We start from the raw sequence: 11,548 nt of genomic DNA on the forward strand, positions 1-11,548 counted from the left end.
ACCAGCAGGTATTCTCCCTCTGCTGGCGGATACCTGGGCTGTGGACGTTCGGCCTTCCCCCTCTTGGGTTGTGGACGCACTGACTCCCCCCTCTTGGGCTGTGGACGCACCAACTCCCCCCTCTTGGGCTGTGGACCCACGGACTCCCCCCTCTTGGGCTGTGGACGTTCGGGCTCCTCCCACTCAGGCGCAGGACGTTCAGGCTCCTCCCACTCAGGCGCAGGACGTTCAGGCTCCTCCCACTCCAGGTCTGTGTCCTGGAAGACCTCCGTGCAGTGGTGCACCTCAAGCCTGTACTGCATGCAGTGGGTGCACCACTCCTCTTCCTCCCATGTCTTCCTTCCTCTCTGCCTCCTTCTCCTCACCTCTGTTTGGGTGGGGCAGATGGCCACTGTGTGTCCAAATGCCCCATAACCAGGGCACCACTCATCTACTATGTAGATCGGGGCCGATGTCCCCCAGTGGCAGCTGTTGCTGCTGCCTCTTGCAGCTCTTCCTCCTTTTTCCTCCCATCCTCTTCTCTTTTTTCCACAGAAAATATTCACTATTCAAAAAAAAAAAAAAAATCCTGCAGTACTGCTCTGAACCTCCCGGAGACGCTATATCCCACACTGACACCACATATGACAAGATGGTGCAAGGGATGAGGCCCAGAGATAGACTGCAGTTCAAACAAACGACTTTTTTTAAAATAAAAGACACAAAATAAACAGGCATGAGGGCCAAACAAAAGGTTTTTAAACACAAACAATAAACACAAGGAAAAAACTACCCACTTGCTTCCTCAGCTATCTCTCCCTACTGAGGAGCTGAGGCCTCCTTTTATGTCAGGTGGCTGGGTGTTATTTATTTATTTATTATTTATTTTATTTCTTAGCAGACGCCCTTATCCAGGGCGACTTACAATCGTAAGCAAAAACATGCTTGAATTACATACAATTGATTACTAATGATTATTATTATTTGTTCATTTAGCAGGCGCCTTTATCCAAGGCGACTTACAGAGACTAGGGTGTGTGAACTATGCATCAGCTGCAGAGTCACTTACAATTACGTCTCACCGGAAAAGACGGAGCACAAGGAGGTTAAGTGACTGACACAATAAACCTGGGCAGGGAGGAGAATTTAACGCCATCCCTGCCAATATTCACAAGGGCAGAGCCCTGCTCTGCCACAGTCAGTTTTTCAGAAAGGTCATGGACGGTTTTTACACATAGTTTGGTTATTAAGGTGTCTGTGCTGTGTACCTTTTGTGCCATTACTCGGTATGTGTTTATTTATTAATTCAGCAACTTTATTATATGTTTGATGGACTCTCACTTCACGGCTTTCAAACCACTGAATCCGATCCACCAGTCCCTTGGCATGCGTCGCAATTAGGGAGATTTGAGATTTTAAACTTTGCACATCTTTAAGCACATTTCTGGAGGTCCTTTAACACGACAGTGTTTGGTGAAATGTGCATTTCCTTTTCCACGAAGCCTGCATAAAAAGGGATGTATTTGGAATGATATTCAGCAGCAGAATACCAAGTGCCCCATCGTGTTATGCATGGCTCAGGTGGCAACTTTATGGTAAAGTACAACATTCTTGTTACATTGCTTCTGTCAGGTGGTCTTTAAAATGTAGTTTTCTGCTTGGGCAATGTTGAAACAATTTTGACGGTTACAACCAGCTTGTCTGCTTTCGGAACATTATTTGCTATTTTCATCTTGTGCAATTTGGGGTAGATATTCCCTTCTCAGTTGACCTGCTGTAGGAATTGCTCCCGTATTTATTACATGTTTGTTCGGAAATGCACGTAGTTTGGGATAGTAATGTATTGGGTATACATTATAATTGAACAGTGTTAGGCTGTAATGGTTAGATACTGACATCTAGTGGTTACTAGATGTAAGTTAGAGACAAGGATTACTTGCCTGGGGTTCCGGATGTTGTATTCAGTTTACTGAGAGTTAAGATGGCGATCACCAGAAAATAAACCACGTTGTGTTTATGCAATACCGTGTCGAGTAAATCCTTTAAGGTATTATCAAGGATACTACATTTTGGCGACAAGGATGGGATAAAAGGATTGCAGAGATTAAGAGAAGACATAAGCCTGAAGTCACACATCAGAAGAAAAGTGAAAAAAAAATGGAACAGAGGAACAAGACGCTGCAAAAATGGCGCACATTGAAAACATTGCCGAATATAAAGAGTCACAGGAGGATTTTGAATTCTATTTTGAACGACTAGAGCAATGGATGATTGCAAATGAAGTGAGTGAAGAAAAACAGGTTAGTGTGTTTCTGTCAGTAATTGGGCCTGAATGCTATCGTTTATTGAAAAATTTGTTAGTGCCGGATAAACCAACAGCGAAGTCTTTTGCTGAGTTAACGGGGACTTTAGCAGCACATTACAAGCCAAAACCGCTTGTGATTGCAGAGCGTTTTCGATTTCAGAAGAGAAATCAAAAAGAAGGAGAATCGGTCTCTGATTATGTAGTAGCTTTGAAACAGCTTTCTACATATTGTGCGTTCTGGACTTTTCTTGAAGATGCATTGCGAGACAGATTTGTTAGTGGTTTAAGAGTAGAAGCAATACAAAGGAAGTTATTGTCAGAAAGGACTTTGACTTTTAAAACTGCTTGCGACATCGCGTTTTCAATGGAGTTGGCTTCTAAAAATACAATCGAACTTTCGGGAAGGACAAAAGAAGATCCGGCCATGGTGAATAGCCTAACATTGGGAAAGCCTGCGTATGCAAAACAAGAACTGAAGAGAAGCAGATGGAAAATGCAGTTAGAAGAAACATGCAGACAGATAAGCAGAGGTAAGGGAGAGGAAATCAACAGTGCTACAGATGTGGATGGCGACATTCCGCACAAGCCTGTAAATTTAAATTGGAAAATTTAAAAGCTCGAAAGTAGGACACATAGCAAGAATGTGCCGGAGTAGAGCATTATCACTACAGACACAGTATGTGGGAACTGAAACAAATGATGAAATGTTCAAAGTTTTCACAGTTTACACTGCTTCAGATGGAAAAAAAGGCATTAAGGTGAAGATGTACCTGGATAACAAAAACGTGCATATGCAGTTAGACACAGGCGCAGCTGTATCCATTGTTTCAGAAACCCTGTTGCATTTACCTCTGGGAAAAACCAACATGAGACTGATAACTTACTCTGGAGAGAAGATTCCACTGCTGGGACAGGTGAGAGTTCCGGTTAAATATGAAGATCAGAGTGCTACCCTACCCTTAGTAATTGTAAAAGGGGACCAACCTGCTTTGTTAGGTAGAAATTGGCTAAGGGAAATTTGCTTAAACTGGGCTAGCATTTTTTCTGTGGAATGTGCTGAGGTGTCAGGTGACAAAGCAGTAGCAAAAGTAATAGAAAAGCACCAAAAAATGTTTCAAGAAGGGCCCGGCACTATTAAGAATTTTAAAGCAAAGATTCGTACTCGTCCAGACGCTAAGCCAATCTTTCATAAAGCCAGACCAGTTCCATATACGCTGAGAGAAGCTGTAGAGAAGGAGTTGTCAAGGCTAGAAAGCACTGGCATCATTTCCAAGGTAGACAGAAGTGATTGGGCTGCACCAATTGTCATTCAGTAGTTCGGGACAAACACCAATCACAAAATGTTTTAGTACAAATATTTATTGTAGAGAATGCGGAGTATGCGATTTAACAGAAAAGTATGCTGTATATACACATTCATTTGGCATCAAACCTAACTTGGTTTGAGGGTTCGCTGCCTGGCCAACTGGACGAGGCTGAGACCCCCATTTGATAAAACATAAAAACTGTTATTAAGAAAGGTGGAGATGGGGAGGTGGTGGGTTACGATGAAATCAAAACGCAACTGAGAGACAAGTGAAGAGGGTATTTATAGTGCTAACAATTTAAATTTGCTAATGTGTAAATTGAATGATTCAATTTGGTGATGCGGAGATTGGTGTCTGACCCTCCTCCCGAACTTTAATTATAAATTTAATTTCAGTAGTTCGGGACAAACACCAATCACAAAATGTTTTAGTACAAATATTTATTGTAGAGAATGCGGAGTATGCGATTTAACAGAAAAGTATGCTGTATATACACATTCATTTGGCATCAAACCTAACTTGGTTTGAGGGTTCGCTGCCTGGCCAACTGGACGAGGCTGAGACCCCCAAAAAGAACAAGCCGGTCTCAATGCCACAATTAGAATTGAATATAGCCCACTTGAAGGTTTAGCCAACCTTTAACAAATGATCATCAGCACGCAGGAGAGGAAAACAAAACCCATTTTGGGAAATAAACCTCTGGGAATCCATGGCTGATTCGATTGCCCTTCCTCCAGGCAGGCTACTAACACTTAAGAGCACATTTCTGTAAAAGCATTTTTAGGCTCCATAATATTTGTTATAATGTAAACTTGGTAAGCACTGGAGGATCAACGACCTAACCGTTTGATAAGAGAGTCTGGAACTCAGTGGGAAAAAGCTGCTACGATTCTGAAGGAAGGACCGGAAAACTGCTCAGCTGCGAATCCGGACCTGGAAATAAATCAGGTGAAAGAAGAACAAATGTTGGGTGACGATTGTTCGGTTTTCATTAATAAACAGCGGGCCTGAGGGTGATGCGCCCTGAGAAAGATGGAGATGGACAAGAGAGAAAGGGGTCATATGGGCCAACATGGGAGTTTAATTTATAAACAAAATTGAAAAGCTTTCTCTAATCTTCCTGGTCCGTTTTACTTCTTTTGAGCAGGAAGGAAAGGGTATCAGATGAGGGGATTGCTAGGTCAGAGATTAAGGGGTGAATCTGGGGGTTGAATTTGAGAGCGATGTAGACTCCCAGCACCTATGGGAACCCAAGAAGGCTAAGAGAAAGAGCTGTAAGTTTTTATCTAAAACAGACAGGAGTAGCTGGAGCAGATGAGAGGCACCAACAGAGTACGTTGATGGCGATAGGTAGGCAAGCAGGAGGAGAAAGAGATTCTGATAGTTGAAGCCCTTTCAGGATTAGTGAAATTTGTGAGTTACAGAGTGTAGAGCTGGGACACTGAAATTGAGTTGAGTTTGTAGAAAAACTTGATGCCGGAAATTCAAATCTTATAGCTCTGTTCTTAAGGGACATAAAACAGGATGACACTACGGGCACTGAAAATGATGGAAAGGAATGTTGAATGCAAAGTGAAATTTTAAAGCAATTCCAGGATGACCGGTACATTTGCAGTGAGCGGGGAGTGATGCTGAGAAGAGTTGTTTCTTGAGCCTGCAGAAATCAGGGAATGCAGCAGGTGGCTCACATGAATGTCAGGTCTGAAAAATGAGGAATCTGAGTTTGCAGGAGGTAGTCTTCAGAAGCCAATGCTCTGGATCTCTGCGTTTGGAAACGAGAAAGAGAATCAATTATATTCAGGTGGCGGAGAATGTGTTGAGCTCTGAAAATGAACTGATGAGTAACAGATAAACAGGTAATCCTTCTGAATATTCTCATTATATGGTGGGAGAATGAACAATCTTGTTAAAGATTTAGACTGAAGGTGAATTGTGAGTGGAGAAGAATGGATTTTGAGCCCAGGAAGACCCCCAAAAGGAGTGCGGCTACAGCAAATGGACACACTTTGCGCAATGACGAGGAGTGATCGGTTATAGGAATAATGCTGAATTCGTTGGGCCATGGAGCAGAAAACCAATTTTCCCTTGTAGTATCCTCCAAAGCCAAGAGAGGGAGCTGCATCTTTGAACGGCTGAATGTCTTTGTGCAGCAGGAGACAGTTGTCGTAAAAGAAAGTACTGCCATTCCTTTCTTTTAGTAGGAGCTCCCACAGGCAGAGTTCCTTGCGAAAAGAAAGGAACCAAACCATAAGTATGACATCATTGAGGGAATCGACAGAAAGGATCAAATATAGAGAAGGTAGGAGATAAAAGCTCTGCCTCGAGGATTTATCCTCATTGCGTACAAATTGCAAAGCATATGACATGGTTTATTTAAATTTCGAGAAAGCTTTTGACAAAGTCCCACATAAAAGATTAATTTCTCATATTGAACGCAGTAGGGATTCAATGAAATGCATGCACGTGGATTAGGGAGTAGTTAACATGTAGAAAACAGAAGGCCTCCAGAGTATGCAGTATTGCGGCCCTGACTGATATTCAAAGAAATGGGAATGGTTTTGAAAGTGTTTGAATAAATTGCTGGTAAGCTGAAAGAAGAAAAAGCATCTCACAGAGAAGAGACCACTATGGGGTCGTGCTGGACACCCATGGCAGCCAGGGAGGTCACTGCAGGGGCCTGCTGAATGCCTGCAGTGAGGGGAGGGTAACCTAAAAGGTTACATTTGGAAGACCGCGGAGGTAAGGAATAGAAGCTCGCAGCTGGTAGAAAACCATTTGACAGAGAAGGGAGCACTATGGGGGCCTGCTGGACGCCCATAGTGGCCAGCGAGGTCACTGCAGGGGCCTGCAGTGATGGGGGGTGGGGAATGCGGGAGCAGCCGCACCCAACTGTAATTACTGATTAGAGGAGACATCAAAAATAGAGCAAGGTAACCAGTGGTGTATTACAGGGATCAGTATTAGGTCCTCTGCTATTCCTAATCTACATAATGATTTAGATTATGGCATAGTAAGCAGACTTGTTAAATTTGCACACAACACAAAAATAGGTGGAGTGGCAAACACTGTTGCAGCAGCGAAGGTCATTCAAAATGATCTAGACAGCATTCAGAACTGGGCAAGCACATGGCAAATGACATTTAATAGAGAAGTGTAAAGTACTGCACACAGGCAAGAAAAATGTGCATTATAAATATCATATGGAAGATACTGAAATTGAAGGAATCTTTGAAAAAGACCTAGGAGTTTATGTTGACTCAGATATGTCTTCATCTAGACAATGTGGGGGAGCTGTAAAAAGGCCAACAAGATGCTCGGATATATTGTGCAAAGTTTTGAATTTAAAATCAAGGGAAGTAATGTTAAAAATGCACAATGCATTAGTAAGACCTCACCTAGAATACTGTGTTCAGTTCTGGACACTTCATTAAAAGAAAAAGGATATTGCTGCTCCAGAAAGAGTGCAAAGAACAGCGACCAGAACTGTCCCGGATTTAAAACACATGTTGTATGCAGACAGGCCAAAAGAAAAGAAGCTATTCAGACTTGAACAAACAAAGACTATGCGGTGATCTGATTCAAGCTTTCAAAATCCTAAAAGGTATTGACAACGTCAACCCAGGAGACTTTTTGAACCAGGACCAGGGGTCACAAATGGAAATTAGACAAAGGGGCATTCAGAACAGAAAATAGGAGGCACTTTTTTACATAGAAAATTGTGAGGGTCTGGAACCAACTTAGTAATGTTGAAGCCGACACCCTGGGATCCTTCTTGATGATACTCTGAGATCAATAAGCTACTAACAACCAAACGAGCAAGATGGGCTGAATGGCATCCTCTTGTTTGCGAATCCTCCCATGTAGTTTAAATGGCCTAGGAGGGACAGAAAATTGCGTTTAGTAGGGGGGGGGGGGGGACCGGACCGGACAGAAAAGTGGAAATATAAAAAATACAATCCCCTGAGGACAGGCTCAATGGGCATGATTTTAAATGTGTTTGATATATTGGCTTTAGCCAGTCATGTGTTTTGATCAAGAATATGGCGTGGTCGATTTGCATATTGCAGGGAGCAATCTTCGTGACGGACTGTTGATGCTGGGTGTGGTGGAGTTACGATGAGCGGAAATGAAGGAAGTTACAGGCAGAATAGCACAGGTTCCTTCAATGAAGTTATTACAAATCTGGCAAAACAATCTCTGGATACAAATGCTCAAAACTGCCGATGAGCAGTGAGGGAAGGGAACCAGAAAGGTTAGGGAACCTGCAGTGAGGGAAGGGAACCAGAAAGGTTATAGTTAGAGGTGAAGGGAGCACTATGGGGGCCTGCTGGACGCCCATAGTGGCCAAAGAGATCACTGCAGGGGCCTGCTGGACGCCTGCAGTGAGGGAAGGGAACCAGAAAGGTTATAGTTAGAGGTGAAGGGAGCACTATGGGGGCCTGCTGGACGCCCATAGTGGCCAAAGAGGTCATTGCAGGGGCCTGCTGGACGCCTGCAGTGAGGGAAGGGAACCAGAAAGGTTATAGTTAAAGGTGAAGGGAGCACTATGGGGGCCTGCTGGACGCCCATAGTGGCCAAAGAGGTCATTGCAGGGGCCTGCTGGACGCCTGCAGTGAGGGAAGGGAACCAGAAAGGTTATAGTTGGAGGTGAAGGGAGCACTATGGGGGCCTGCTGGATGCCCATAGTGGCCAAAGAGGTCATTGCAGGGGCCTGCTGGACGCCTGCAGTGAGGGAAGGGAACCAGAAAGGTTATATTTGGAGGTGAAGGGAGCACTATGGGGGCCTGCTGGACGCCCATAGTGGCCAAAGAGATCACTGCAGGGGCCTGCTGGACACCTGCTGTGATGAGGGGGTGTAACCAGAAAGGTTACAGATGCATATTATACAACAGTGGCGGGTGTCGAAACCCCAGGATAGATCGCGGGAGCAGCCTCTCCTAACTGTAAAAACAATCTTTGGAAACAAATGCTCAAAACTGCTGAAGCGCAGAAAGAAAAGCATTTCACAGAGAAAGGATCACTATGAGGGCCTGCTGGACGCCCATAGTGGCCAAAGAGGTCACTGCAGGGGCCTGCTGGACGCCTGCAGTGAGGGGAGGTAACCTGAAAGGTTATAGTTGGAGCCAGAATGCTCTGGAACTGCTAAATGAGCCTTTGATTGACAGGTGCGATGGTCCTGCTTTCGGATTTTTCCGGTAGTAGAAGCACTTCGTGGAGATGCATTCGGTGCGGGCGAGGTGTTTCAAGTCCGCTTATAATACGCGGAAATTGGGCTAGCTTCTTGAGTCGCGGGTTGGAATTTGTAAAAACACCCATACTGACATGGGTTGGGCTTGTTTTGTCGTGATACTTGGCAACACTGGGTAAAGCAACGATCAGTGCTGACGTCATAGCGCCTGCGACGGGAAGGATGAAATAAAGTAAACAAATTCTCCTTACGTGCTGTAGATTTGAATGGGATGTTGTTGCTACGAAGATAAAGCTGGAGCCGGGAGATCGTCCAGTCTCTGATGCCAGGAGTTGCGGAGGAACGAGTGGCCAGGCAGGAGCCACAGCAGACAGGAGAAGCTGACATCTGGGCTGAGAAGTATGGAGTGGTAATACCGCCGACCGAAGTTGTGGTGGAGTTGGCCCGGGAAGGGCTGGTTGAACTGGTTGCGTGGATCTCGGCTCCGGGGAAACAGCAAACAGATCGTCATCCGTAGAAACGGAATAATCCAGAATGCAGACCATGATGCGTGCATGTACGATGAAATCAAAACGCAACTGAGAGATAAGTGAAGAGGGTATTTATAGTGCTAACAATTTAAATTAGCTAATGTGTAAATTGAATGATTCAATTTGGTGATGCGGAGATTGGTGTCTGACCCTCCTCCCGAACTTTAATTATAAATTTCATTAGTACCAAAATCAGATAAATCCATTCACATTTGTGGGGATTATAAAGTCACCATCAATCAGAGTGTGGAAGAAGAAACGTATCCGTTACCAAACACGCAGGATTTGTTTGCCACTCTTGCTGGAGGGACTTTGTTTAGTAAATTGGATCTTTCACAGCGTACCAGCAGCTCCAGCTGGATCCAGATTCAGAGAACTATCTGATAGTAAACACACACCATGGCTTTCTTATGGTGTTTCCAGCGCACCTTCAATCTTTCAAGCTGTCATGGATCAGATTCTGCAAGGCTTAGACCATGTTGTATGTTTCCTTGATGACATTCTTGTCACTGCAAGTTCCAAGGAAGAGCATCTGAAGACTTTAGATGAAGTGTTAGGACGACTGGAGCAATATTATGTGCGAGTAAAACTGTCTAAATGTAAATTCATGCAAGAGAGTGTCGAGTACTTAGGACATCAGATCGATGCTGAAGGTTTGCATCCAACATCAGAAAAAGTGAAAGCAATCACAGAGGCACCAAAGCCTAACAACCTGACGGAACTACGTTCATTTCTGGGTCTCTTGAACTATTATGGAAGATTTTTAGCAAACCTGTCAACCACACTGCGTCCATTACATGAGTTGTTACGGCGGGATGTACCATGGAGATGGACACCTGAATATGATATAGCTTTTAAAAAAGGGAAACAGCAGCTGCTGAACAGTAAGGTCCTGGTTCATTATGATACAGGGATACCTTTGAGATTAGCGTGTGATGCTTCACCATATGGAGTGGGAGCGGTTATATCACACATTATGGAAAATGGAGAAGAAAGGCCGATCGCCTTTGCCTCAAGAATGCTGACTGATGCAGAAAAGAAATATGCACAGGTGGAGAAGGAAGCACTTGCCATCATTTATGGAGTAAAGAAATTCCAATATTAGGATCAAAATCATCAATTCCCACATTGGCAGCTTTAAGAATGCAACGTTGGGCTTTGATTTTGTTAGCATACACCTATGACATTGAATATCACAAGTCTGCGGACCATGCCAATGCAGATGCTCTCTCCAGATTGCCAGGGCAAGACACTGCAAACACAGTGGAAGAAGGTAATGTCTTTTATTTTTCCTATGTTGAGGAGTTACCAGTAGATGCTAAACACATTGCAGAGGCCACAAGAAAAGATCCACTACTGTCTAAAGTGTGGGATTATACAATGCATGGCTGGCCAAATTTTGTGGCGGATGAAGCTCTACGCCCATATGTCACAAGGAGAAATGAGTTCTCAGCATAGTAAGGCTGTATACTGTGGGGAATGCAAGTTGTTATACCACCTGTATACAGAGAGGGATTACTAAACGACCTGCATGAAGAACACCCAGGTATTTGTCGTATGAAGGCTTTGGCTAGGTTTTATCTGTGGTGGCCTGGGTTGGATGCGGATATAGAACGGACGGTACAGAGCTGTAGAACCTGTATGGCGGTACGCAAGGTGCCAGCTGTTGCTCCTTTGCACCTGTGGAAATGGCCTACCAGAGTATGGCAGAGGATACATATTGACTTTGCAGAGAAGGACAAGGAGCATTTCTTGGTGGTGATTGATAGTCATTGTAAGTGGATGGAAGTTTTCCACATGTCAACAACCACAGCAACCAGGACCATTGAAGTGCTACAGGGACTGTTTGCTTCTTATGGCTTACCTGAAGAAGTAGTTTCAGACAATGGACCGCAGTTTATCTCATCTGAATTCGAAAAATTTCTAAAGTGGAATGGAATTAAACAGACTCCAGTGCCTGCTTACCACCCTGAATCAAATGGGGCTGCAGAGAGGTCAGTTCAAACACTGAAACAAGCTCTTTTTAAGCAAGTGATCAATGGGGATCAAGGTAGGAAATCAGTTCCGTTACACCATCTCTTGGCGAACTTCCTGCTGATGTACCGGAGCACACCACACACTGTGACAGGATGCTCTCCTGCAGAATTGTTTTTAAAGCGTCAGCTCAGTACACGCTTCACCCTGCTTAAACAACATCTCGCTACGACTGTGGAAAACAAACAGGAGTTACAGAAGTTAT

Source organism: Acipenser ruthenus, chromosome 18 (assembly GCF_902713425.1).
Source record: "Acipenser ruthenus chromosome 18, fAciRut3.2 maternal haplotype, whole genome shotgun sequence".
NCBI lineage: Eukaryota > Metazoa > Chordata > Actinopteri > Acipenseriformes > Acipenseridae > Acipenser > Acipenser ruthenus.